Consider the following 25498-nt stretch of genomic DNA (forward strand, 5'->3'; position numbering starts at 1 on the left):
GTATTCACCTTCACTGCTCCACACTAGGCTGTGTATTCACACTCACTGCCCCACACTGGGCTGTGTATTCACCCTCACTGCCCCACACTGGGCTGTGTATTCATCCTCACTGCCCCCCAGTGTGCTGTGTATTCATCCTCACTGCCCCACACTGGGCTGTGTATTCACCCTCACTGCCTCACGCTGGGCTGTGTATTCATCCTCACTGCCCCCCAGTGTGCTGAGCATTCATCCTCACTGCCCCACACTGGGCTGTATATTCACCCTCACTGCCTCACACTGGGCTGTGTATTCACCCTCACTGCTCCACACTAGGCTGTGTATTCATCCTCACTGCCCCACACTGGGCTGTGTATTCACCCTCACTGCCTCGCACTGGGCTGTGTATTCACCCTCACTGCCTCACACTGGGCTGTGTATTCACCCTCACTGACTCACACTGGGCTGTATAATCACCCTCACTGCCCCACACTGGGCTGTGTATTCATCCTCACTGCTCCACACTGGGCTGTGTATTCATTCTCACTGCCTCACACTGGGCTGTGTATTCTACCTCACTGCCCCACACTAGGCTGTGTATTCATCTTCACTGCCCCACACTAGGCTGTGTATTAATCCTCACTGCTCCACACTGGGCTGTGTATTCATCCTCACTGCTCCACACTGGGCTGTGTATGCACCCTCACTGCCCCACACTGGGCTGTGTATTCACCCTCACTGTTCCACACTGGGCTGTTTATTCACCCTCACTGCCCCACATTGGGCTGTGTGTTCATCCTCACTGTCTCACACAATGCTGTGCATTCACCCTCACTGCTCCATACTGGGCTGTGCTTTCACCCTCACTGCCTCACACTGGGCTGTGTATTCACCCTCACTGCCTCACACTGGGCTGTGTATTCACCCTCACTGCCTCACACTGGGCTGTGTATTCACCCTTACTGCCTCTCACTGGGCTGTGTATTCACCCTTACTGCCTCTTTATGTGCTGTGTATTCACCCTCACTGCCTCACACTGGGCTGTGTATTCACCCTCACTGCCTCACACTGGGCTGTGTATTCACCCTCACTGCCCCACAGTGGGCTGTGTATTCACCCTCACTGCCTCACACTGGGCTGTGTATTCATCCTCACTTCCCCCCAGTGTGCTGTGTATTCATCCTTACTGCCCCACACTGGGCTGTATATTCACCCTCACTGCCTCACACTGGGCTGTGTATTCACCCTCACTGCTCCATACTAGGCTGTGTATTCATCCTCACTGCCCCACACTGGGCTGTGTATTCACCCTCACTGCCTCACACTGGGCTGTGTATTCACCCTCACTGCCTCACAGTGGGCTGTGTATTCACCCTCACTGCCTCACACTGGGCTGTGTATTCACCGTCACTGCCTCGCACTGGTCTGTATATTCACCCTCACTGCCCAAGACTGGGCTGTGTATTCATCCTCACTGCCCCCCCCTGTGCTGTGTATTCATCCTGACTGCCCCACACTGGGCTGTATATTCACCCTCACTGCTTCACACTGGGCTGTGTATTCATCCTCACTGCCCCCCAGTGTGCTGTGTATTCATCCTCAATGCCCCACACTGGGCTGTATATTCACCCTCACTGCCTCACACTGGGCTGTGTATTCATCCTCACTGGCCCCCAGTGTGCTGTGTATTCATCCTCACTGCCCCACACTGGGCTGTATATTCACCCTCACTGCCTCACCCTAGGCTGTGTATTCACCCTCACTGCTCCACACTAGGCTGTGTATTCATCCTCACTGCCCCACACTGGGCTGTGTATTCACCCTCACTGCCTCACACTGGGCTGTGTATTCACCCTCACTGCCTCACACTGGGCTGTGTATTCACCCTCACTGCCTCACATTGGGCTGTGTATTCACCCTCACTGCCTCACACTGGGCTGTGTATTCATCCTCACTGCTCCACACTGGGCTTTGTATTCATCCTCACTGCCTCACTCTAGGCAGTGTATTCACCCTCACTGCCTCACCCTAGGCTGTGTATTCACCCTCACTGCCCCACACTAGACTGTGTATTCACACTCACTGCCCCACACTTGGCTGTGTATTCACCCTCACTGCCCCACACTAGACTGAGTATTCACCTTCACTGCTCCACACAAGGCTGTGTATTCACCCTCACTGCCCCACACTGGGCTGTGTATTCACCCTCACTGCCCCACACTGGGCTGTGTATTCATCCTCACTGTCCCCCAGTGTGCTGTGTATTCATCCTCACTGCCCCACACTGGGCTGTGTATTCACCCTCACTGCCTCACGCTGGGCTGTGTATTCATCCTCACTGCCCCCCAGTGTGCTGTGTATTCATCCTCACTGCCCCACACTGGGCTGTATATTCACCCTCACTGCCTCACACTGGGCTGTGTATTCACCCTCACTGCTCCACACTAGGCTGTGTATTCATCCTCACTGCCCCACACTGGGCTGTGTATTCACCCTCACTGCCTCGCACTGGGCTGTGTATTCACCCTCACTGCCTCACACTGGGCTGTGTATTCACCCTCACTGACTCACACTGGGCTGTATAATCACACTCACTGCCCCACACTGGGCTGTGTATTCATCCTCACTGCTCCACACTGGGCTGTGTATTCATTCTCACTGCCTCACACTGGGCTGTGTATTCTACCTCACTGCCCCACACTAGGCTGTGTATTCATCTTCACTGCCCCACACTAGGCTGTGTATTAATCCTCACTGCTCCACACTGGGCTGTGTATTCATCCTCACTGCTCCACACTGGGCTGTGTATGCACCCTCACTGCCCCACACTAGGCTGTGTATTAATCCTCACTGCTACACACTGGGCTGTGTATTCATCCTCACTGCTCCACACTGGGCTGTGTATGCACCCTCACTGCCCCACACTGGGCTGTGTATTCACCCTCACTGCTCCACACTGGGCTGTGTATTCACCCTCACTGCCTCTCACTGGGCTGTGTATTCACCCTTACTGCCTCTTTCTGTGCTGTGTATTCACCCTCACTGCCTCACACTGGGCTGTGTATTCACCCTCACTGCCCCACAGTGGGCTGTGTATTCACCCTCACTGCCTCACACTGGGCTGTGTATTCATCCTCACTTCCCCCCAGTGTGCTGTGTATTCATCCTCACTGCCCCACACTGGGCTGTATATTCACCCTCACTGCCTCACACTGGGCTGTGTATTCACCCTCACTGCTCCATACTAGGCTGTGTATTCATCCTCACTGCCCCACACTGGGCTGTCTATTCACCCTCACTGCCTCACACTGGGCTGTGTATTCACCCTCACTGCCTCACACTGGGCTGTGTATTCACCCTCACTGCCTCACACTGGGCTGTGTATTCACCGTCACTGCCTCGCACTGGTCTGTATATTCACCCTCACTGCCCAAGACTGGGCTGTGTATTCATCCTCACTGCCCCCCAGTGTGCTGTGTATTCATCCTCACTGCCCCACACTGGGCTGTATATTCACCCTCACTGCTTCACACTGGGCTGTGTATTCATCCTCACTGCCCCCCAGTGTGCTGTATATTCATCCTCAATGCCCCACACTGGGCTGTATATTCACCCTCACTGCCTCACACTGGGCTGTGTATTCATCCTCACTGGCCCCCAGTGTGCTGTGTATTCATCCTCACTGCCCCACACTGGGCTGTGTATTCACCCTCACTGCCTCACACTGGGCTGTGTATTCACCCTCACTGCCTCACACTGGGCTGTGTATTCACCCTCACTGCCTCACATTGGGCTATGTATTCACCCTCACTGCCTCACACTGGGCTGTATATTCACCCTCACTGCCCCACACTGGGCTGTGTATTCACCCTCACTGCTCCACACTGGGCTTTGTATTCATCCTCACTGCCTCACTCTAGGCAGTGTATTCACCCTCACTGCCTCACCCTAGGCTGTGTATTCACCCTCACTGCCCCACACTAGACTGTGTATTCACACTCACTGCCCCACACTTGGCTGTGTATTCACCCTCACTGACCCACACTAGACTGAGTATTCACCTTCACTGCTCCACACTAGGCTGTGTATTCACCCTCACTGCCCCACACTGGGCTGTGTATTCACCCTCACTGCCCCACACTGGGCTGTGTATTCATCCTCACTGCCCCCCAGTGTGCTGTGTATTCATCCTCACTGCCCCACACTGGGCTGTGTATTCACCCTCACTGCCTCACGCTGGGCTGTGTATTCATCCTCACTGCCCCCCAGTGTGCTGTGTATTCATCCTCACTGCCCCACACTGGGCTGTATATTCACCCTCACTGCCTCACACTGGGCTGTGTATTCACCCTCACTGCTCCACACTAGGCTGTGTATTCATCCTCACTGCCCCACACTGGGCTGTGTATTCACCCTCACTGCCTCGCACTGGGCTGTGTATTCACCCTCACTGCCTCACACTGGGCTGTGTATTCACCCTCACTGACCTTCACTGGGCTGTATAATCACCCTCACTGCCCCACACTGGGCTGTGTATTCATCCTCACTTCTCCACACTGGGCTGTGTATTCATTCTCACTGCCTCACACTGGGCTGTGTATTCTACCTCACTGCCCCACACTAGGCTGTGTATTCATCTTCACTGCCCCACACTAGGCTGTGTATTAATCCTCACTGCTCCACACTGGGCTGTGTATTCATCCTCACTGCTCCACACTGGGCTGTGTATGCACCCTCACTGCCCCACATTGGGCTGTGTGTTCATCCTCACTGTCTCACACAATGCTATGCATTCACCCTCACTGCTCCATACTGGGCTGTGCTTTCACCCTCACTGCCTCACACTGGGCTGTGTGTTCATCCTCACTGTCTCACACAATGCTGTGCATTCACCCTCACTGCTCCATACTGGGCTGTGCTTTCACCCTCACTGCCTCACACTGGGCTGTGTATTCACCCTCACTTCCTCACACTGGGCTGTGTATTCACCCTCACTGCCTCACACTGGGCTGTGTATTCACCCTTACTGCCTCTCACTGGGCTGTGTAGTCACCCTTACTGCATCTTTCTGTGCTGTGTATTCACCCTCACTGCCTCACACTGGGCTGTGTATTCACCCTCACTGCCTCACACTGGGCTGTGTATTCACCCTCACTGCCCCACAGTGGGCTGTGTATTCACCCTCACTGCCTCAGACTGGGCTATGTATTCATCCTCACTTCCCCCCAGTGTGCTGTGTATTCATCCTCACTGCCCCACACTGGGCTGTATATTCACCCTCACTGCCTCACACTGGGCTGTGTATTCACCCTCACTGCTCCATACTAGGCTGTGTATTCATCCTCACTGCCCCACACTGGGCTGTGTATTCACCCTCACTGCCTCACACTGGGCTGTGTATTCACCCTCACTGCCTCACACTGGGCTGTGTATTCACCCTCACTGCCTCACACTGGGCTGTGTATTCACCCTCACTGCCTCACACTGGGCTGTATATTCACCCTCACTGCCCAAGACTGGGCTGTGTATTCATCCTCACTGCCCCCCAGTGTGCTGTGTATTCATCCTCACTGCCCCACACTGGGCTGTATATTCACCCTCACTGCTTCACACTGGGCTGTGTATTCATCCTCACTGCCCCCCAGTGTGCTGTGTATTCATCCTCAATGCCCCACACTGGGCTGTATATTCACCCTCACTGCCCCACACTGGGCTGTGTATTCATCCTCACTGGCCCCCAGTGTGCTGTGTATTCATCCTCACTGCCCCACACTGGGCTGTATATTCACCCTCACTGCCTCACCCTAGGCTGTGTATTCACCCTCACTGCTCCACACTAGGCTGTGTATTCATCCTCACTGCCCCACACTGGGCTGTGTATTCACCCTCACTGCCTCACACTGGGCTGTGTATTCACCCTCACTGCCTCACACTGGGCTGTGTATTCACCCTCACTGGCTCACATTGGGCTGTGTATTCACCCTCACTGCCTCACACTGGGCTGTATATTCACCCTCACTGCCCCACACTGGGCTGTGTATTCATCCTCACTGCTCCACACTGGGCTTTGTATTCATCCTCACTGCCTCACTCTAGGCAGTGTATTCACCCTCACTGCCCCACACTAGGCTGTGTATTCACCCTCACTGCCTCACACTAGGCTGTGTATTCATCCTCACTGCTCCACACTAGGCTGTGTATTCACTGTCACTGCCCCACACTGGGCTGTGTATTCACCCTCACTGCCTCACACGGGGCTGTATATTCACCCTCACTGCCCCACACTGGGCTGTGTATTCATCCTCACTGCCCCACACTGTGCTGTGTATTCATTCTCACTGCCTCACACTGGGCTGTGTATTCTACCTCACTGCCCCACACTGGGCTGTGTATTCATCTTCACTGCTCCACACTGGGCTGTGTATTCATCCTCACTGCTCCACACTGTGCTGTGTATTCATTCTCACTGCCTCACACTGGGCTGTGTATTCTACCTCACTGCCCCACACTAGGCTGTGTATTCATCCTCACTGCCCCACACTAGGCTGTGTATTCATCTTCACTGCCCCACACTGGGCTGTATATTCACCCTCACTGCCTCACACTGGGCTGTATATTCACCTTCACTGCCTCACACTGGGCTGTGTATTCACCCTCACCGCTCCACACTAGGCTGTGTATTCATCCTCACTGCCCCACACTGGGCTGTGTATTCACCCTCACTGCCTCGCACTGGGCTGTGTATTCACCCTCACTGACTCACACTGGGCTGTATATTCACCCTCACTGCCCCACACTGGGCTGTGTATTCATCCTCACTGCTCCACACCTGGCTGTGTATTCATTCTCACTGCCTCACACTGGGCTGTGTATTCTACCTCACTGCCCCACACTAGGCTGTGTATTCATCTTCACTGCCCCACTCTAGGCTGTGTATTAATCCTCACTGCTCCACACTGGGCTGTGTATTCATCCTCACTGCTGCACACTGGGCTGTGTATGCACCCTCACTGCCCCACACTGGGCTGTGTATTCACCCTCACTGCTCCACACTGGGCTGTGTATTCACCCTCACTGCCCCACATTGGGCTGTGTGTTCATCCTCACTGCCTCACACTGGGCTGTGTATTCACCCTCACTGCCTCACACTGGGCTGTGTATTCATCCTCACTGCTGCACACTGGGCTGTGTATGCACCCTCACTGCCCCACACTGGGCTGTGTATTCACCCTCACTGCCCCACACTGGGCTGTGTATGCACCCTCACTGCCTCACACTGGGCTGTGTATTCACCCTTACTGCCTCACACTGGGCTGTGTATTCACCCTTACTGCCTCTCACTGGGCCGTGTATTCACCCTTACTGCCTCTTTCTGTGCTGTGTATTCACCCTCACTGCCTCACACTGGGCTGTGTATTCACCCTCACTGCCTCACACTGGGCTGTGTATTCACCCTCACTGCCCCACACTGGGCTGTGTATTCACCCTCACTGCCCCACTCTGGGCTGTGTATTCATCCTCACTTACTGACACAGGGCTGTGTATTCACCCTCACTGCCTCACACTGGCCTGTGTATTCATCCTCACTGCCTCACACTGGGCTGTTTATTCACCCTCACTGCCCCACACTGGGCTGTGTATTCACCCTCACTGCCTCACATTGGGCTGTGTATTCACCCTCACTGCCTCACACTGGGCTGTGTATTCACCCTCACTGCTCCACACTGGGCTGTGTATGCACCCTCACTGCCCCACACTGGGCTGTGTATTCACCCTCACTGCTCCACACTGGGCTGTGTATTCACCCTCACTGCCCCACATTGGGCTGTGTGTTCATCCTCACTGCCTCACACTGGGCTGTGTATGCACCCTCACTGCCTCACACTGGGCTGTGTATTCACCCTTACTGCCTCACACTGGGCTGTGTATTCACCTTTACTGCCTCTCACTGTGCTGTGTATTCACCCTTACTGCCTCTTTCTGTGCTGTGTATTCACCCTCACTGCCTCACACTGGGCTGTGTATTCACCCTCACTGCCTCACACTGGGCTGTGTATTCACCCTCACTGCCCCACACTGGGCTGTGTATTCACCCTCACTGCCCCACTCTGGGCTGTGTATTCATCCTCACTTACTGACACAGGGCTGTGTATTCACCCTCATTGCCTCACACTGGCCTGTGTATTCATCCTCACTGCCTCACACTGGGCTGTTTATTCACCCTCACTGCCCCACACTGGGCTGTGTATTCATCCTCACTGCTCCACACCTGGCTGTGTATTCATTCTCACTGCCTCACACTGGGCTGTGTATTCTACCTCACTGCCCCACACTAGGCTGTGTATTCATCTTCACTGCCCCACTCTAGGCTGTGTATTAATCCTCACTGCTCCACACTGGGCTGTGTATTCATCCTCACTGCTCCACACTGGGCTGTGTATGCACCCTCACTGCCCCACACTGGGCTGTGTATTCACCCTCACTGCTCCACACTGGGCTGTGTATTCACCCTCACTGCCCCACATTGGGCTGTGTGTTCATCCTCACTGCCTCACACTGGGCTGTGTATTCACCCTTACTGCCTCTTTCTGTGCTGTGTATTCACCCTCACTGCCTCACACTGGGCTGTGTATTCACCCTCACTGCCTCACACTGGGCTGTGTATTCACCCTCACTGCCCCACACTGGGCTGTGTATTCACCCTCACTGCCCCACTCTGGGCTGTGTATTCATCCTCACTTACTGACACAGGGCTGTGTATTCACCCTCACTGCCTCACACTGGCCTGTGTATTCACCCTGACTGCCTCACACTGGGCTGTGTATTCACCCTCACTGCTCCACACTGGGCTGTGTATGCACCCTCACTGCCCCACACTGGGCTGTGTATTCACCCTCACTGCTCCACACTGGGCTGTGTATTCACCCTCACTGCCCCACATTGGGCTGTGTGTTCATCCTCACTGCCTCACACTGGGCTGTGTATTCACCCTCACTGCCTCACACTGGGCTGTGTATTCACCCTTACTGCCTCACACTGGGCTGTGTATTCACCCTTACTGCCTCTCACTGGGCTGTGTATTCACCCTTACTGCCTCTTTCTGTGCTGTGTATTTACCCTCACTGCCTCACACTGGGCTGTGTATTCACCCTCACTGCCTCACACTGGGCTGTGTATTCACCCTCACTGCCCCACACTGGGCTGTGTATTCACCCTCACTGCCCCACTCTGGGCTGTGTATTCATCCTCACTTACTGACACAGGGCTGTGTATTCACCCTCACTGCCTCACACTGGCCTGTGTATTCATCCTCACTGCCTCACACTGGGCTGTTTATTCACCCTCACTGCCCCACACTGGGCTGTGTATTCACCCTCACTGCCTCACATTGGGCTGTGTATTCACCCTCACTGCCTCACACTGGGCTGTGTATTCACCCTCACTGCCCCACACTGGGCTGTGTATTCACCCTCACTGCTCCACGCTGGGCTATGTATTCACCCTAACAGCCCCACACTGGGCTGTGTATTCACCCTCACTGCCCCACTCTGGGCTGTGTATTCATCCTCACTTACTGACACTGGGCTGTGTATTCACCCTCACTGCCTCACACTGGGCTGTGTATTCATCCTCACTGCCTCACACTGGGCTGTGTATTCACCCTCACTGCCCCACACTGGGCTGTGTATTCACCCTCACTGCCTCACATTGGGCTGTGTATTCACCCTCACTGCCCCACACTGGGCTGTGTATTCACCCTCACTGCCTCACATTGGGCTGTGTATTCACCCTCACTGCCCCACACTGGGCTGTGTATTCACCCTCACTGCCTCACACTGGGCTGTGTATTCACCCTCACTGCCCCACACTGGGCTGTGCATTCACTGGGCTGGATTCGGCCGCGACGGGTGCGGAGAATCTATTTTCATGCCATAATCGGACCCGGCGCCGATCCGGCAATTCTCCAGGCCTTTTAAACCGTCATGACCCCCGAGTACGTTGCGCGACCAAGGGTCCATTGCCAGAGGGCCGCCCAGCAAACGTCCTATCACGACCGGCTGAGTTCCTGACGGCGTGGAACTAACCACCTATTGCCAGTCGGGATGCTGGTATGGTGGCTGTGGGCTCAGCCCACGACCGCCCTGTCTGGGCGCGGGGGAATCGGCGGCCGGGGAGGGCCTTATAGGCGGCCGGGAATTTGATCTGCGGGGTTAGAAGCTCAGGTGCATGGCCGATAGGGTGTACTCCTTTCTATGTGTGGCTCTGCGGTCCGAGTTGCCGCGGGCATGCGCGGACTCCGAACTGGATGCGTGGCGGCCTGTATCCACAGCTAAAGCTGCAAGATTTACTCCAGGCCCCTGCTAGCCCCCTGCAGGGCATTGAATTAGGTCAACTTTGTTTTCGGAATTTCTCCACCGTTTTTACATCGGCGTGGGGACATAGTTTATTTTGGGAGAATCCAGCCCACTCTCTCATATCCACACTGGGCTGTGTATTCGCACTCTCATAAGAACATAAGAACATCAGAACTAGGAGCAGGAGTAGGCCATCTGGCCCCTCGAGCCTGCTCCGTCATTTAATGTGATCATGGCTGATCTTTGTGGACTCAGCTCCACTCTCCGGCCCATACACCATATCCCCGAATCCCTTTATTCTTTAGAAAGGTATCTATCTTTTTCTTAAAAACGTTTAAAGAAGGAGCCTCAACTGCTTCACTTGGCAAGGAATTCCAGAGATTCACAACCCTTTGAGTGAAGAAGTTCCTCCTGCACTCCGTCCTAAATCTACCTCCCCTTATTTTGAGGCTATGCCCCCTAGTTCTGCTTTCTCTGACCAGTGGAAACAACCTGCCCACATCTATCCTATCTATTCCCTTCATAATTTTATATGTTTCAATAAAATCCCCCCGCATCCTTCTAAACTCCAATGAGTACAGTCTCAGTCTACTCAACCTCTCGTCATAATCTAATCCCCTCAACTCTGGGATCAACCTAGTGAATCTCCTCTGCACTCCCTCCAGTGCCAATATGTCCTTTCTCAGGTAAGGAGACCAAAACTGAACACAATACTCCAGATGTGGCCTCACCAACACCTTATACAATTGCAGCATAACCTCACTAGTCTTGAACTCCATCCCTCTAGCAATGAAAGACAAAACTCGATTAGCCTTCTTAATCACCTGTTGCACCTGCACACCAACCTTGTGCGACTCGTGCACCAGCACACCCAGGTCCCTCTGCACAGCAGCATGTTTTAACATCTTACCGTTTAAATAATAATCCATTCTGCTGTTATTCCTCCCAAAATGGATAGCCTCACACTTGGCAACATTGAATTCCATCTGCCAGACCCTAGCCCATTCACCTAACCTATCCAAATCCTTCTGCAGATTTCTGGTATCCTCTGCACTTTTTGCTTTACCACTCATCTTAGTGTCGTCTGCAAACTTTGCCACATTGCACTTGGTCCCCAACTCCAAATCATCTATGTAAATTGTGAACAACTGCGGGCCCAACACTGATCCTTGACGGACCCCACTAGTTACAGGTTGCCAACCAGAGAAACACCCATTTATCCCCACTCTCTGCTTTCTGTTAGTTAACCAATCCTCTACCCACGCTACCACTTTACCCTCAATGCCATGCATCTTTAGTTTATGCAGCAAACTTTTGTGTGGCACCTTGTCAAAAGCTTTCTGGAAATCCAGATATACTACATCCATTGGCTCCCTGTTATCTACTGCACTGGTAACGTCCTCAAAAAATTCTACCAAATTAGTCAGACACGACCTACCCTATAACCTCATTACCACACTGGGCTGTGTATTCACATTCTCATTACCACACTTGGCTCTGTATTCACACTCTCATTACCACACTGGGCCGTGTATTCACTCTCTCATTACCACACTTGGCTCTGTATTCACACTCTCATTACCACACACACTGGGCCGTGTATTCACTCTCTCATTACCACACTGGGCTGTGTATTCACTCTCTCATTACCACACTGGGCTGTGTATTCACTCTCTCATTACCACACTGGGCTGTGTATTCACTCTCTCATTACCACACTGGGCTGTGTATTCACTCTCTCATTACCACACTGGGCTGTGTATTCACTCTCTCATTACCACACTTGGCTCTGTATTCACACTCACATTACCACACTGGGCCGTGTATTCACTCTCTCATTACCACACTGGGCTGTGTATTCACTCTCTCATTACCACACTGGGCTGTGTATTCACTCTCTCATTACCACACTGGGCTGTGTATTCACTCTCTCATTACCACACTGGGCTGTGTATTCACTCTCTCATTACCACACTAGGTTGTGTATTTAAAATGAGCTGTCAGGATCAATAGTGTTGAATTTATTATGGCCAGTTAAAAAAACTATTTTCTCGCCCTTTTGAGCCATTCATCTTCCAGTGCTGCCAAAAATTGGGTGGGTGTTGGTGGGGTGGGGTGGCGGGAGGGGTAGGTGGGGGTGCGGTCAGGCGCAAGCGTACCCAATTCTTCATCAACACTGCGAGAATGCACCTGAGATCACTTTTTGGAGCAAGAGAAAGAGAGTGGGTCAACAGGTCATGTGAATCTCCTCCCAGATATGGGGCATGATTTCTGGCCCTCCCCTCTTGTGGGATGTTCTGGTGGACCCCCCACCCCCCCCCATCCAAACTGCCCTGCAGAAGATTCCCCGGCGGCGGGACAGTCGAGGGAAAACACGCTGCTGGATGTGAGTGGAGAGGACCGAAACGCCTCACCCCCTGCCCCCCCCCCCACAGTGATGCTGATCCATTTTGTCCCTCATGAAGAAGGTGGTTTGACCTTTCCTCAAATCCTTCCTCAGTTAGCAAGCCGAGAGAATGAAACATCCTTAACCGCTGCAAAACGCATTGCGTCAACACTTACTCCCTCAGGATTTGTTTTTAAGATCGGGTACAAACAAACGCAGAAAGATTATTGATGCCGAAATGAATACCTCTAGTTATTGTCCTTTAAAATGCTGCCAGTTGATCTCTCGCCGTGTTTCCTAACTTAAATTATTTTTCCTTGATAATTTTGTTGCTGACAGACTCTCGGGAGCACCTCAGCTAAGCTCAAAGATAAATTGGAAATCTTAGCTAGGAGGCGGTAGACCCATAAATGTGGAGAGGAAATTATTCATAGCCCAGAGCTAAAAGCTACTTTCTGATAGAATGAAATTCTCAGCATCTCGTGTATGAGGCTGCGGAAGGATCCCTGTTAAGGAAAACAGAGGTTGTCTATTGGGGGTGGGGGGGGGGGGGGGGGCGGGGGGGATGCAAATATGGAGGAGTTGATTATGAACTCTTCCTATGGGGCAGGGTTGGTGGGGAGGGGGGGTGCTCAGTTTTGGGAGTGGCCACATAATATGAGTTCTATCCGCGAGACCCCACCCACCCACCCCGCTCATGTTTAGACCCACAATGCCAGTCCCACAACGATGAGAAATCTTTTGCTCTTGCACCACATCAGCTATTTTTCGCCCATAAAGAGGGCCCAGCAGTAATTTAAAAAGCCCCATGGCGTTTAGATCAGCTTTGGGAAAGAGCTGCAATGCATAGATTACTAATACCGACTGGGCTGCGTCGGTATAAGATGTGAGAGTTTCATTTTCCTCTCAAGCTGAAGTACTGACTCTTTATAAAAGCCAGGCACCTGTAAAAAAAAATTACCTTAAATTCAGGAGGCTGTATTTAAAAAAAGTATTATATTAGATTGGAGGATTGGAGGAAGTAACTAGAATAACTGTTGCCCCATCGTCTCACTGACTAAAAATTGCATCGGCCTTGTTATAGGGTGTTATTATTATGCATCTTCTTATTTATATCCATTGCTGACATCATCAGTAAATGCTGTGACATCATTAGCAGTTGTTGTTGTTATCTGTGTATTTACGTATTTAACTCTTAGTTCTGATTCTTTTCCGTCATTGTTGTTTCAATGAGTCCATGCAGTATTTTAAATTTCGTTTTTTTTTGTGCGTTAAAGAAGATTAAGTTTCACATTGCATTTCGGCTACTTTTTTGTGATCAAGTTACTGCATCTTTTTGGCAAAGAGAATGAAGAATTTCGGCCGGGATTCTTCAAAACAGCGGCTAAGTGTTGACGCCGGCATAAACACCAGAGTGTTTCACGCCGGCGCCAGCAGGCCTCTTGGCCCAGCGAATCCGTGGCGCACAGAGGGCCAGCACGGCGCCCGATTGCTCCACACAGCTCCGGCTGCCGCTACGCGGCACTGCACTTCTGGACGCGGGACCGCGCATGCGCGCGGCGACCGCTTCCACACCGGCCCCGCGCGACATGGTGGACTCACACAGCAGGCGGCGCGGAAGAAGGTAGGCCCTCCCCAGATCGCGCGCGCCCGCCCGCCCGCCCAACGGCCTGGCCGTCGTGGAGGCCCCCCCCCCCCCCCTGTAGACTGATCCTCCCGCCCCCCACCAGGACAGCCACTGCAGCCGCGACGCCGAGCTCCCCCCCCCGGGTGAAACCATGTGTGAACCACGCAGGCGGGGACTCGGCCAGTCAACCGTGGAGAATCGCCGCGGTGGCATCTTTCAAAGGCCCCTGACCGGCGCCACTTCGACCGTGCGCGACTGCCGCCAATTCTCCGGTCGCCGGAGGTTCGTATCCCAGCTATGGATCCGATCGCGGATCTGACGCCCCATTCTCCCCCCCGCGCCGAGCGCGATTTCAGCGCGGAGGCTCGGAGAATCCCGGCCTTTGAGTTTCAGTACTTTCAACATAAAGGCCAGGATTCTTTGTTCCAGATTCTAAGTGGTTCCCCTCGTGAAGAATCAGGACTGTGTCTCACTGGCATTAGATGGGGTGGGATTCATCTGGCTTGGCTTTGCAAAAATATGCATAGCGGCAAATGTGTCGGTTTCGCTGCAGTTACTAGCATCGGGCCACCATTTTGAACGGACACCCTGGTCCCAGCATACAGGGACAGGCCCCCTTCCACCCCATAATGCAAATTATGACCCCCCCCCCCCCCCCCGTTGACAAGGGGAGCACCTACAACCCCTCATCAAAGAGAGGCATCCTCCCTCCTCCCTCCCACCACAGGAATAACGGGTCACCCTCCCCCGCACCACGCATGCGTGAGGGTGACCCATGCCCCCCTACCTGACCCTTTCAGCCCCATCTCAGCCTCCTCCAACACCCCAAATCCCCTACGGCCCCACTTCAGCCTCCTCCAGAACCACTGGGCTCCAACTCAGCACCCCATTCAGCCCCCATTTCCTTCAGCCACCCCCCCTCCCTCAGGCCTCCCATTTAGCCCCCCCTTCAGTTCCCATCAGCCCTGGAATTGCCAATGGTGCGCTGCTCCCTGGCACCATGGCACTGACATAACTTTTATTAGTGTCACAAGTAGGTTTACATTAACACTGCAATGAGGTTACTGCGAGCAAGGGATTGACCCCGGGACCCTCCCCAGAAAGGGATGTCCCCCATGGCTGGACTGCCCCTTCCAGTCATAAGCAGCTTGAAGATAACATTTGGCATGGTGATCTCAGGCAGCCTCTGTTCAAGTTCCTCATCCTGGTCCGACTTTTTAAACTCTGAAGTTCCCGTCTCACTTTAAACTGCTCTGCCGGTCAGCCGATGAACAGACCCGACAATTCAGCAAAGAAGCGAGCCAGGAACACTTTAATTTTTCTCTCATCAGCTCCATCAGTCCTATGCTTTTGAAACTGCTGCTTTTTGAAGTGTCAGAGCTTTCCTAGAAAGCCCAAAACACTTGAAAAGACTTGAAATTCCCTGAGATGCTTTGAAATGGTAAGCATTCATTCAATTTTACAGTGCAGCACTTTTCGCTAGCCTTTGATTGACAGCTTAATGATTTAAATACAGCTGACAGCCGGTTTGTCTATTTATCTTTCCTTTCATGCTTGAGTGCATCTGAAATACCGTCCATTGATTCTAACAGTAATGTTTATAAATATTCTTGTTCTGATTGACAGCTGCTGGCCCCTTCAAAGCACCTAAGTAGTTTCACTTCCTTTTCCTTAACCACAGAAATTCCAGTCATGTGACCCCCATTCTGGGGGAGGGTCCTGGGGTCAACTCCTTAGACACAGCCCGAGCCCACTTATCCCCCAGGACCCTTGGGGGATACTCCTTCTGAAGAACTAGCAGTGGCAGAGGGGCACATGAGCAATAGGCATACCCCCTTGACCAGTCGGCGTACATCGCGCCAGGCTAGGGAGTCACTGCCAGCATTCTCCTCGTGTCTTCGTGGGTTTCCTCCGGGTGCTCCGGTTTCCTCCACAAATCCCGAAAGACGTGCCATTAGATGAATTGGACATTCTGAATTCTCCCTCAGTGTACCCGAACAGGTGCCGTAGTGTGGCGACTCGGGTCTTTTCACAGTAACTTCATTGCAGTGTTAATGTAAGCCTATTTGTAACACTAATAAAGATCATTATTATTAGTTATCGTTTTTGTGGTAAAAGATTCCATCAGTACATCTGTGGTCATTCGTTCACCATGTGTACTGACCACACGCCATGGTTCAGTGATTCTAAATGTATTCCTCCCATGGCCTCAGCTAGAATACAGCACTAGGCAATCACATTGTCAGCTTATCAGTACAATATGGTGTACAGGGCAGGGGAGGATGATGCTAATTTTGGCTGTGTTTCTTAATTTGGCTCTGTTTAATTACGTTTGCTCAAGAGTCGCCATGTATCTTTCGACACTGCCACAAGGTTCAGAACCGAATACTGATCAATGACTCGATACACCAGTTCGTAAGTTCAAAAGCAATGCTCATTTATTTACACACAGTCAAATCTACTCATGCATAAACTGTACAAACCAGTCGATTTCGGCGGGAGAACAGCTGGTGAGTCAGTTTCAGCGGGAGCATTGCGGAAGGAGGTTGCTGGGAGGTAAGTCAACCTTTAAAAGCACTTGTCTTTGCAGGGGCAGGCCAGTCGATTTCGGCGGGAGAACAGCTGGTGAGTCAGTTTCAGCGGGAGCATTGCGGAAGGAGGTTGCTGGGAGGTAAGTCAACCTTTAAAAGCACTTGTCTTTGCAGGGGCAGGCCAGTCGATTTCGGTGGGAGTGGAGCTGGCTGGTTAGTCAATTTCAGCAGGAGCTGAGAATTTTTCTTTTTTTTAAAATTAGTTTTTTAGGCGGGAACAGGAAGTCGACCCGCGGACGTCTGGGAAGACCCTCACCAATAAATTCTGGTGGAGAGGAAACCCGAGACACTACACGTGTAGTGTCTCCCACCTGCCCTCCTCCTCTAACCTAATAATAAAACCCATTGATCTGAGGTAAGTACCATATTTTATTATATTATTATTATTTTTTATTAAAAATTTAATTTAGTTGTTAGCCAGATCTTGGTAGAAAGTTAGAGGAATGGCAGGGAAGGGAGTGCAATGTTCCTCCTGCAGGATGTTTGAGGTGAGGGATGCCGTTAGTGTCCCTGCTGATTTTACCTGCAGGAAGTGCTGCCATCTCCAGCTCCTCCAAGACCGAGTTAGGGAACTGGAGCTGGAGTTGGAAGAACTTCGGATCATTCGGGAGGCAGAAGGGGTCATAGATAGCAGCTTCAGGGAATTAGTTACACCAAAGATTGGAGATAGGTGGGTAACTGTAAGAGGGACTGGGAAGAAGCAGTCAGTGCAGGGGTCCCCTGCGGTCGTTCCCCTGAGAAACAAGTATACCGCTTTGGATACTTGTGGGGGGGGGGAACTTACCAGGGGTAAGCCATGGGGTACGGGCCTCTGGCACGGAGTCTGTCCCTGTTGCTCAGAAGGGAAGGGGGGAGAGGAGCAGAGCATTAGTAATTGGGGACTCAATAGTCAGGGGCACAGATAGGAGATTTTGTGGGAGCGTGAGAGACTCACGTTTGGTATGTTGCCTCCCAGGTGCAAGGGTACGTGATGTCTCGGATCGTGTTTTCCGGGTCCTTAGGGGGAGGGGGAGCAGCCCAAAGTCGTGGTCCACATTGGCACTAACGACATAGGTAGGAAAGGGGACAAGGATGTCAGGCAGGCTTTCAGGGAGCTAGGATGGAAGCTCAGAACTAGAACAAACAGAGTTGTTATCTCTGGGTTGTTGCCCGTGCCACGTGATAGTGAGATGAGGAATAGGGAGAGAGAGCATTTAAACACGTGGCTACAGGGATGGTGCAGGCGGGAGGGATTCAGATTTCTGGATAACTGGGGCTCTTTCTGGGGAAGGTGGGACCTCTACAGACAGGATGGTCTACATCTGAACCTGAGGGGCACAAATATCCTGGGGGGGAGATTTGTTAGTGCTCTTTGGGGGGGGTTTAAACTAATGCAGCAGGGGCATGGGAACCTGGATTGTAGTTTTAGGGTAAGGGAGAATGAGAGTATAGAGGTCAGGAGCACAGATTTGACGTCGCAGGAGGGGGCCAGTGTTCAGGTAGGTGGTTTGAAGTGTGTCTACTTCAATGCCAGGAGTATACGAAACAAGGTAGGGGAACTGGCAGCATGGGTTGGTACCTGGGACTTCGATGTGGCCATTTCGGAGACATGGATAGAGCAGGGACAGGAATGGATGTTGCAGGTTCCGGGGTTTAGGTGTTTTAGTAAGCTCAGAGGCGGAGGCAAAAGAGGGGGAGGTGTGGCGCTGCTAGTCAAGAGCAGTATTACGGTGGCGGAGAGGATGCTAGATGGGGACTCTTCTTCTGAGGTAGTATGGGCTGAAGTTAGAAACAGGAAAGGAGAGGTCACCCTGTTGGGAGCTTTTTATAGGCCTCCTAATAGTTCTAGGGATGTAGAGGAAAGGATGGCGAAGATGATTCTGGATATGAGCGAAAGTAACAGGGTAGTTATTATGGGAGACTTTAACTTTCCAAATATTGACTGGAAAAGATATAGTTCGAGTACAATAGATGGGTCGTTTTTTGTACAGTGTGTGCAGGAGGGTTTCCTGAAACAATATGTTGACAGGCCAACAAGAGGCGAGGCCACGTTGGATTTGGTTTTGGGTAATGAACCAGGCCAGGTGTTGGATTTGGAGGTAGGAGAGCACTTTGGGGACTGTGACCACAATTCGGTGACGTTTACGTTAATGATGGAAAGGGATAAGTATACACCGCAGGGCAAGAGTTATAGCTGGGGGAAGGGCAATTATGATGCCATTAGACGTGACTTGGGGGGGATAAGGTGGAGAAGTAGGCTGCAAGTGTTGGGCACACTGGATAAGTGGGGCTTGTTCAAGGATCAGCTACTGTGTGTTCTTGATAAGTATGTACCGGTCAGACAGGGAGGAAGGCGTCGAGCGAGGGAACCGTGGTTTACCAAGGAAGTGGAATCTCTTGTTAAGAGAAAGAAGGAGGCCTATGTGAAGATGAAGTGTGAAGTTTCGGTTGGGGCGATGGATAGTTACAAGGTAGCGAGGAAGGATCTAAAGAGAGAGCTAAGACGATCAAGGAGGGGACATGAGAAGTATTTGGCAGGAAGGATCAAGGAAAACCCAAAAGCTTTCTATAGGTATGTCAGGAATAAGCGAATGACTAGGGAAAGAGTAGGACCAGTCAAGGACAGGGATGGGAAATTGTGTGTGGAGTCTGAAGAGATAGGCGAGATACTAAATGAATATTTTTCGTCAGTATTCACTCAGGAAAAAGATAATGTTGTGGAGGAGAATGCTGAGCCCCAGGCTAATAGAATAGATGGCATTGAGGTACGTAGGGAAGAGGTGTTGGCAATTCTGGACAGGCTGAAAATAGATAAGTCCCCGGGACCTGATGGGATTTATCCTAGGATTCTCTGGGAGGCCAGGGAAGAGATTGCTGGACCTTTGGCTTTGATTTTTATGTCATCATTGGCTACAGGAATAGTGCCAGAGGACTGGAGGACAGCAAATGTGGTCCCTTTGTTCAAAAAGGGGAGCAGAGACAACCCCGGCAACTATAGACCGGTGAGCCTCACGTCTGTAGTGGGTAAAGTCTTGGAGGGGATTATAAGAGACAAGATTTATAATCATCTAGATAGGAATAATATGATCAGGGATAGTCAGCATGGCTTTGTGAAGGGTAGGTCATGCCTCACATACCTTATTGAGTTCTTTGAGAAGGTGACTGAACAGGTAGACGAGGGTAGAGCAGTTGATGTGGTGTATATGGATTTCAGCAAAGCGTTTGATAAGGTTCCCCACGGTAGGCTATTGCAAAAAATACGGAGGCTGGGGATTGAGGGTGATTTAGAGATGTGGATCAGAAATTGGCTAGCTGAAAGAAGACAGAGGGTGGTGGTTGATGGGAAATGTTCAGAATGGAGTACAGTCACAAGTGGAGTACCACAAGGATCTGGTCTGGGGCCGTTGCTGTTTGTCATTTTTATCAATGACCTAGAGGAAGGCGCAGAAGGGTGGGTGAGTAAATTTGCAGACGATACTAAAGTCGGTGGTGTTGTCGATAGTGTGGAAGGATGTAGCAGGTTACAGAGGGATATAGATAAGCTGCAGAGCTGGGCTGAGAGGTGGCAAATGGAGTTTAATGTAGAGAAGTGTTAGGTGATTCACTTTGGAAGGAATAACAGGAATGCGGAATATTTGGCTAATGGTAAAGTTCTTGAAAGTGTGGATGAGCAGAGGGATCTAGGTGTCCATGTGCATAGATCCCTGAAAGTTGCCACCCAGGTTGATAGGGTTGTGAAGAAGGCCTATGGAGTGTTGGCCTTTATTGGTAGAGGGATTGAGTTCCGGAGTCGGGAGGTCATGTTGCAGCTGTACAGAACTCTGGTACGGCCGCATTTGGAGTATTGCGTACAGTTCTGGTCACCGCATTATAGGAAGGACGTGGAGGCTTTGGAGCGGGTGCAGAGGAGATTTACCAGGATGTTGCCTGGTATGGAGGGAAAATCTTATGAGGAAAGGCTGATGGACTTGAGGTTGTTTTCGTTGGAGAGAAGAAGGTTAAGAGGAGACTTAATAGAGGCATACAAAATGATCAGGGGGTTGGATAGGGTGGACAGTGAGAGCCTTCTCCCGCGGATGGATATGGCTGGCACGAGGGGACATAACTTTAAACTGAGGGGTAATAGATATAGGACAGAGGTCAGAGGTAGGTTCTTTACGCAAAGAGTCGTGAGGCCGTGGAATGCCCTACCTGCTACAGTAGTGAACTCGCCAACATTGAGGGCATTTAAAATTTTATTGAATAAACATATGGGTGATAATGGCATAGTGTAGGTTAGATGGCTTTTGTTTCGGTGCAACATCGTGGGCCGAAGGGCCTGTACTGCGCTGTATTGTTCTATGTTCTATGTTCTATGTTCTAAACTACCACTATTACTAAAGCCTAAACTTAGCTTCGGGTGCCCACTCAGACAGAGGAACAATGGCCGTTGCTCGGTTCTGAGGCTGCTGGGTTGAGCTGTTTACAGGATAGATACTCGGAGCATCTATCTCGTAGCGTGCGTTGACTTGGAACTTACTTGGTCTGGTGTCGCTGCTCGGCTGGTCTCTCTCTTCGGTGAGAGCCAAAGCCAAAGAAGAAAGACTCTCCCTTGGGGAACACCTTTTATACTAAAAAGGGCTTTGCGCGCTTTTGGGCGGGCCTTGAACTTGGCCTCAATTAATTGGGTCTTTCCTAATCATTCGTATCGATCTTCCTCCAATAGAGGGATGGTTCCCTGATTGCTGGGCGTGTCCTAGGTGACCATTGGTCTGCTTTGTTTTAGTCTCTTCTGGCACCGGGGAGTCTGCCTTAACATTGTGTATGTAAATGTTTCCCTTTTGTCCCCGGAGATGGCTCATTAGTATGTAGATTGCTTCGCAGTTTCTGTCCTGTCTGAGAGCTTAAGGTTCTAATCAACAGACAGACCTTACACCTGCTTGTTTCTTAGTATTGTCCAATTTTCCCTGCATTCTTTGCAAGTGTCCATTTTGTAACCGGGAGGTGGCCATCCCAGATGGCTACAAGGACAATACTAACGCGGACGAGGATCAAGTTTTCCAAAGGTATTGTCTCCTCCTGGGATGATTTTCTTACCAGAGCGACTTGCCCAATCTCCAGTGAATCCTAAACAAATTAAATGGTGGATGGACAGGGATCCTATCCGGTCACAAGTTAAAAGATTTCTGGCCATCTATCATAGAAGATGGCAGATTGAAACCTTATGTAGGCGCAAAGATGAGTTAAGTGTAGGTTGGTTGCATACTGTGGAGGTCGAGATTGGTCGTTCTACCCCTGGTCGTTCGCAAGCAATGGATGAAATTCATGAGGCTCATCCAGGTGCCTCTCGAATGAAAAGTCTAGCTAGGTTGTATGTTTAGTGACCTAAAATAGACCAGGGTTTGGAGAACAATGTGAAATCCTGTTCAATCTAACCAGAGGGTGGCACCACGAGCACCATTACATACTTGGGAACGGCTGATCGTCCTTGGTCAAAACTGAATGAGACCGAATGCTCACCTGGATCCAGATGGCGAAGCAAAAGTGGGAAGGAGACTCGAAAAGCAGAAGGAGAGATATGGGGCTGGATCTCCGATTTTGGGGCTATGCCCGGAGGATCCGTGGCGTTTTACGTGGGACAAATCGGCGAGGCTCCAGCACCGATACTCCAACCGGTGAGGGGCTAGCAGCCCCGCCACATAAACCGTGCAGCCTCCCCTATAAATAGGGCTAGAGAATTGCCGGGTCCGTGGCCGCACATGTGTACGGCGACGACCTGCAGCAGCCGCGCCGTACAACATGGCGCCGGCCATGTGCGGACCCGACATGCCAGATAGTGCCCCCCAGGACACCCCTTCGCCACCCCCACCAATCCACTCAGCCATCGCCGTAGCCCCCCTGCCAGCAGCACGGCTCCCGCCCAACTGTGGTGGTGCTGGACACAGTCCGCAGCCGCCACGCTGGGATCCCGACCGCTGAGACCACACGTGCCCCGCGCGGTCGGCAACAGGGGAATGGCCTTCAGGTGACGTCCTGAGACCGTCCCAAAGGCGTGCGGCATATTCCTCGATTATGCCATTTTGGAGGGGGCGGAGCCTCCAAAAACAGGCCCAGCTCCCGATTCAGTTGTAAAAAGGGATTCTCCGCCGATCGCCGATTATGTAATCGGCGTGTGCAAGAAGAGAATCCCGTCCAAGATTATAGTACTAAGGAGAGACCTTTTAGTCGTGTTGGGTGTTCTGGTCCACAAACAGGTCAACACGGCTGGAGATGGTGTAACTCTATTTTATTGACAACTCAACCGTACCAGCCTCCCCGAACAGGCGCCGGAATGTGGCGACTAGGGGCTTTTCACAATAACTTCATTGAAGCCTACTCGTGACAATAAGCGGTTTTCATTTCATTTCAACTGTAATAACATACTGTAAGCTTGGGTACGTGCATTAACAACTTATCTGTGGACCCTGTCCTATCACTATCTTGGTGAGGCACTCAGCACATGGTGAGTGTCTGAGAGGCAGGCTGTGAGCTCTGTGCTCTGAGCTGGCTGCTGCGAGAATGCGCGGGAACTCTGGTGTCCCCTGTCTTTATAGTGCGTGTGCTCTCACTGGTGATTGGCTGCGATGTTGTGTATGCTGGTTGGTCCTACTGTATGTCCATCAGTGTGTCAGTGTGTGTGTGATTGCACCATGATATGCTGATGTATATCATGACATCCCCCCTTTTCGCAATGAATATGTGCCTACATGAGAATAAATAAAGGGTAGTGAGTGTGTCTGATCATGTGTGTGCATTATTTACAAGAATATGTACATGTGGCTATACTATATACACGGGAAGGTGCCAGGTGCAGAGGAAAACTATGTTACACCAAGAACGAAACAAATGCTATTAACAAACGATGAAAAACTCTTAAACAGTACGGCAGAACAAGTCAGTGAGTCCAATAGTGCAAGGTTTAGAAATCAAGTCTTTGAGGTGGGCGACGAATTCGGGTTGACCGCCTCAAGGGTGGTTCAGGATCCACCGGCTGAGGAGTGGGCCGGGCAACGGTTGAGTGAGGAGGAGGCAGGGTATCCGGAAGCTCAACAAAGTCCATGTCAGGGACAACAGGAGGGCGTGGCACCGGTGCAGAATTTTGTAGCCAGCATGGAACCAGACGAAGGGCACGCCGATTGCGGCGGCGAATGGAGCCATCAGGCAAACGAACCAGAAACAAGTGGGGAGCCACCTGTCTAAGAACCTCAGCGGTTGCCGACCAGCCACCCTCCGGAAGATGTATGCGGACATGGTCTCCAGGCACCAGGGCAGGAAGATCAATCGCCCGAGCATCATGAGCCGCCTTGTGTTGCTCACGCTCTTGTTGTATCCGCCGAAGTACCGGAGCATGGTCGAGGTCTGGGACGTGAATGGACAGCACAGTGGTCCTGAGGGTGCGACCCATAAGCAGTTGGGCCGGCGATAGGCCCGTGGACAGTGGGGCTGAGCGATAGGCCAGCAAGGCGAGGCAGAAGTCAGATCCTGCATCAGCAGCATTGCAGAGGAGCCTTTTTACAATGTGGACGCCCTTCTCTGCTTTGCCATTTGACTGAGGCTGCAGGGGACTGGACGTCATGTGTGCAAAGTTGTATGCACTAGCGAAGGAAGACCATTCCTGACTCGCGAAGCAGGGGCCATTGTCTGACATCACGGTGAGCGGATGCCGTGGCGAGCAAAGATCTCCTTACAGGCCCGGATAACAGCCGATGACGTGGTGTTGTGCAGGCGTATGACCTCAGGATAGCTGGAAAAGTAGTCGATGATGATGATGTAGTCCCTGCCGAGCGCATGGAACAGGTCCACGCCCACCTTCGACCAGGGGGACGTGACCAACTCATGGGGCTAAAGGGTCTCACGTGGTTGTGCCGGCTGGAACCGCTGACAGGTGGGGCAATTGAGCACAGTGTTGGCAATGTCCTAATTTATTCCCGGCCAGTATACAGCCTCTCGGGCCCTCCGTCGGCACTTCTCAACGCCGAGATGGCCTTCATGCAGCTGTTCTAAGACAAGCTGGTGCATGCTGTGTGGGATCACGATGCGGTCCAGCTTCAGGAGGACACCATCCACGACTGCCAAGTCGTCCTGAATGTTGTAAAACTGTGGGCATTGTCCCTTGAGCCACCCGTCCGTCATGTGGCGCATCACACGTTGCAGAAGGAGGTCAGCCGCAGTCTCACTGCGAATGTGGGCAAGGCGTTCGTCAGTGGCCGGCAGATTGGCAGAAGTGAAGGCTACATGTGCGTCGACTTGGCCAACGAACCCCTCTGGGTCAGACGGAGTGTCGACTATGATCAGGTCCTTACCCGGGGTGTATACAAGTTGGAAGTCGTACCTCCGGAGTTTGAGCAGAATGCGCTGGAGGCGAGGGGTCATGTCATTAAGGTCCTTTTGGATGATGCCAACCAGCGGGTGATGGTCGGTCTCCACAGTGAACGGGGGAAGGCCATACACACAGTCGTGGAACTTGTCAACGCCAGTCAACAGGCCTAGGCACTCCTTCTCAATTTGCGCACAGCGCTGCTCTGTGGGGGTCATGGCCCGCGATACATAGGCGACAGGGGCC

The sequence above is a fragment of the Scyliorhinus torazame genome, chromosome 14 (genome assembly GCF_047496885.1).
Source record: "Scyliorhinus torazame isolate Kashiwa2021f chromosome 14, sScyTor2.1, whole genome shotgun sequence".
NCBI classification, from domain to species: Eukaryota; Metazoa; Chordata; class Chondrichthyes; order Carcharhiniformes; family Scyliorhinidae; genus Scyliorhinus; species Scyliorhinus torazame.